Source organism: Humulus lupulus, chromosome 3, assembly GCF_963169125.1.
Source record: "Humulus lupulus chromosome 3, drHumLupu1.1, whole genome shotgun sequence".
Classification (NCBI taxonomy): Eukaryota; Viridiplantae; Streptophyta; class Magnoliopsida; order Rosales; family Cannabaceae; genus Humulus; species Humulus lupulus.
The window spans coordinates 261,553,504-261,558,486 of NC_084795.1; the positions used below are offsets into that span (position 1 = coordinate 261,553,504).

Sequence of the window (4,983 nt, forward strand, 5' to 3'; positions counted from 1 at the left end):
TAGTAGGGTATGGGACCTCCAGAGCGTGGCTCATTAGTCACCTATCCCGAGCGTGGCTCATTAGTCACCTACCCCGAGCATGGCTCATTAGTCACCTAACCAGAGCGTGGCTCATTAGTCACCTATCTTGAGTGTGGCTCATTAGTCACCTAACTAGAGTGTGACTCATCCGTCACCAGTCCAGATTGTGACTCATTAGTCACCTGTTCACCTGATGGCTAGTGACTTAATCATCAGTCACTCATCTTTTTAGAGCTATAAGCTCTGTGTGATGTAATGACATCATCTGATATTATTTTCATGAGCATATTCATGTTTTCTTGCTGGGCTTCGGCTCACGGGTGCTTTGTGGTGCAGGTAAAGGCAAAAGAAAGTTGGACCATCCTTGAGTTGGAGAGCTTAGGTGACGATGTGTACATATGCAGCTGCTCGACCGCCACGGCCGAGGTTTGAAGGAAAGGAACCAAGGCTAAACCCTGTTTTGCCGCTTAGATCGGCTGTTGTAAATACTTTCTTGTAATAGACCTTTAAATTTTTTTTTTTGGATCCCAACGTATATAATAAACGTTATATCTTAACCAAAATTTTTAATCCCTAAACCGCTAATCATACTTAGTTACACATTTTTGGCCAAATGACTCGATTAGCGAGTTTAGCACTGTTTGCAATGTGCACCGTAACGATCCCTGGAGTATTGGGGCGTTACAGCTGTAGCACTGCCCTATTTTTCCAAGGCTTTCTTTTGGGTACTTTTTAGGGTTTTAGGCTCGGGGTTTCAATTCTTAAGGGTCGAGATCGAATTTATTAATCGTGTTAGTAGGATTCGAGGTCTCGGGAGCGAGGTTTAGATCATGAACCTTTTATTGTTGATTTTATTGATGGAATTCCACATTTGGTTATGACTAGGTGATTGCTAAGGGATCAAACGATTGATCATTCTCAAAGGTCGTTCTTTTATTATTTCTCGCTCGAACCAAAGGTAAGAAAACTGCACCCATTATGTGGCATGCATGGTTATTGATGAGGCATGTTGAGTGCTCTATATGTGGACACTGATTGCATGGTAAATGCTTAGCAATCTTGCTTATCTGTGAATGGCACTGACTTATCAGTCAGAAACGGCAATGGAGTCAGTATTGACTATGAAGCTGTGACTTATTAGTCAAGTTCGGCAGTGGTACTGAACACTGGTCGTGTGGAATTGACCTATGGGTCAAGACAGTATTAGCGTGTCTAACGCGGGCCGAAAAGATTAGATCTAATCGACATAAGCATTATCAACATAAGCTTGAAATGCTTGACCGACCATAAGTTCGATGAAAACAAAAGCGCTTGTCTAGTCCCAGAGCCAAGAGGCTAAGGTGACCGACACGTCACATGGCATGGGAGCGGATCCCCAAAGATGGACTTATTAGCCATCTATTTAAGGAGCAGAACCCTAGAAATGGACTTACTAGTCATCTATATAGGGAACAGATCCTTAGAGGTTGACTTATTAGTCACTTGCATAGCGTGTGACTCCATAGTCACTTATCTGATTGGGTTGCAATCCCTGGAATGATTACTATAATCATTTATTGGTATTGTATACATGCAGTAATAAGTTTTCTTGCTGAGCCTTGGCTCACAGGTGTTATGTGGTGTAGGTAAAGGGAAAGAAAAGCTCACCCAGCCCTGATTGGAGAGCTTAGGTGGCGATGTGTACATATGCGGTCGCTTGACCACCATAGCCAAGGTGTTTCTCAGAGGAACTAGGGGTTAACCCTACATTTTGCCGCTTAGGTCGGCGGGTTGTAATTTTTACACTGTAATAACAATTTTGGATTGTAAATAACTCTGTAAACGCTTTTATGGGCCCATGTACAATTTTATGTTTTAAATAAAATATATCCATTCCTTTTGAATCGAGATTTTTCACCTTAGCCTATTAATAACACTTAGATGCACATTTATAACCAAATGACTCGTTTAGCGAGTTAAGCACTATTTAAAGTCCACAGTAATAGTCTTGGAGTAATCAGGGTGTTACATGGACAATGAGAGTTGACAGAATGATAATTTCATTGTTATATATATATATTGCAAGTTCTTTCATATTTGGATGATGCTAATTTGTTGTTTTAAGAGATTTTAGTTTCATTTTGTAAGTTTTCGATATTTAAACTAAGTTGTAATTTTTGTTGATAACACTGATATATTTGATTTAATTTTGGTTTAAGAATTTTATAGGCTCCAAAAAGGAGTTGTAAGATGAAGTTGAGATTTAATTCTAATGTGTTTTTAAGTCTCTAAGCATATATGGTGATGTTGCAGTGAATGAAGCTTGAGTAGCAGCTTACAAAATCAAGAGAAGTGAAATTTAGAGTGTTGGTTGCGGCTTAAAGAAGTGGTGGCCGCAACCTAATTACAAGGAATTAAGATTTTGGAAACAACAAGTTTTGGCCGCGACGAGTACTTCTTCAAATAACGGCCAAAATATGATTTTTTTTTTTTTTAAGAGAATTGTGCACTGGTCACGGCCACTACTTTTCGAGGTCGCGACTCAAGGCTAAATCAGGCACATTGGCCGCTGCAACCACTTTTCGGGGCCGCAGCCAGTCAACGCGATTTCATTTTTTATGTTATTTTTAAGAGGATTATAAAGAGTTTTAGGGCTAAGGTTTTTATAAGTTTTTAATTACGAATTCTGGATATTAGAAGAATAGAAGGGAGGAGAGGACAACAATCTTTCCTACATCAAACTAGTTTTTCCTTCTTCTCTTTAAAACTCTTTAATTTCAATTATGATTATGTTATTGGTTATGTTTGTTATTATGGAGTAATCTTCTTTTAGGTTAAGGGTTATTTCAAAACCCAAGACATGAATTCTTGATTTTCAATAATGAATGTTATTTCTTGATTTCTCCAATGTTCAATTTCTTCTATTCTTCAAAGATTAATGTTATGGACTTTGTGATATCTTGTTAGATGGCCAACTAATTAGTATGTTTCATTGTTCTGCTATCATCTTAGAATTACTATTCAGCTAATAGTTTAGGGTTCTAAGTGTAAGTGATAATTTGCAATTCTTAGTATTGCCATACGTATTATTGATTGTGATGAAGTTTAGAACCTAGGTTAAACAAATTATATGCTAAATTGATTTGTTGCTTAGATTAACATATCTCCGCAGAAATTAATATTATTCCTAGGTTAAATAAATCATATGCTTCATGGATCTAGTGCTTGGTATAAAGATTTAATTATTGAGCGCTTCGCCTTGATTAATTATAATTGGGATATTGGGATAATTAATTGCTTGAGCGTTATCTACGGGGTTAATAATTTAAATGGGAAATCTGAATAATGTTTATTATTGTTGGTCTTGAATTATTGTGGAGGGTGGAGAACCACTCTTAATTATTTCTTTAAATCATAATATCAACTCATTATTGCTTTTATGTTTATGTTATTTAAATTTCAATTTGAGAAAAAAAATCCCTTCTTTAATTTTTGTTGTTAATTCTTGAATAATAATTTGAACGTAGTCCTCGTGGGTTCGGCTCGTATTTACCATTATACTGATATAATTTGTGATACTCAAAAGAAAATATTTATTAAATTTGACACGGTACACGACACCCATCAAATTTTTGGTACCATTGCTGGGGACTATTGTTATTCACTTTATTATTCAAATTTATTTGTTTGCAACTAATTAGTTTTTACTGTAGAATTTTCAGGTGTATATGTCTGGTGAAAACGATACACAAGATCGACTACAAAAAGTCAAAGATTATCTTGAGTCATCGCCCACATCACACTCTTCCAGAACTATCACTGATAATCCAGTCTTTCAGCGTCATTATCAACATGTAGAGTCTGTTAAAGAGCCATTACCGTCTAACAACGAATCTGATTCTGACGATTCAGTTTGATCCTATAAAACAATGGCCCAGCAAAGGACATTGAAAGAGTTGGCAGTGCCATATCTTGACCAACAACCGCTTTGCATCCATTATCCACCTTCGGATGTCAACTTTGAGTTAAAGTCGGGCCTCATTCACTTACTGCCCTCTTTCCATGGGTTGACCGGTGACGACCTGAAGAAACATTTGAAGGAATTTCATATTGTCTATTCTAGTATTGAACCTGATGTAGTGACTGCAGAACAAATTAAGATGCGAGCTTTTTCTTTCTCCCTGAAGGATGCAACTAAAGAGTGGTTGTACTATCTTCCACCCAGTACTGTTGAAACCTGGAATGGTATGAAGAGTATGTTCTTGGAACGATATTTTCCAGCATCTAAAGTTGGAAGCATCAAGAAAGATATATGCGGTATAAGGCAATATACAGGGGAGTCTTTGTATGAATATTGGGAGAGATTTAAGCGGTTGAGTGATAGTTTCCCTCATCATCAGATAAGTGAACAACTCCTAATCCAACACTTTTATGATGGATTACAATCACTGAATAGGAGTATGATTGATGCAGCCAGTGGGGGTGCACTAGTTGATAAGACTCTAGCTGCAACTAGGAGCTTGATTTCTAATATGGCTGCCAACTTACAAAAGTTTGGCATTCGCCAAGATCCTAATCTACAACCAAAGTCAGTTAATGAGGTGAGCAATTCAAATGAGAGCCAGCTTGGTCATTAATCGGCTCAATTAACTGCAGTGGTACAACAACTTGCTTTAGCCCAACAGATGCGGCCATGTGGAATATGCCAGGTTGTGGGGCACGCTACTAACACTTGCCCTACTCTATTTGAGGGAGAGACTAAGGTTGTGGGGCACGCCAGTTGGGTGCCCAGCAGGTACATTTCCATTGGGGTCCACTCGCAGCCCCTGGGCTGCAAGAGTGACCTTCATGGCAAGTACAATCTCCTATAGGGCAGCGATATTACCCTCTTGAGCATCAATCTTTTGTTGTTGGGTGGCCACCTACTCACGAGCACCACCACCTCCGGTGTCTCCTCCGCATCCATAGGCTGAGAGTATTCTT

The 4,983-nt window shown here is 38.4% G+C and overlaps 1 non-coding gene across 1 annotated transcript; it reads right to left on the minus strand.

Moving 5' to 3' along the window:
• Positions 1-4,295: 4,295 nt before the first annotated feature.
• LOC133828390 (small nucleolar RNA R71) lies at positions 4,296-4,402 on the minus strand. Its single transcript, XR_009891013.1, has one exon. It is a non-coding gene; the product is annotated as a small nucleolar RNA R71 (small nucleolar RNA).
• Between the last annotated feature and the right edge of the window lie 581 nt (positions 4,403-4,983).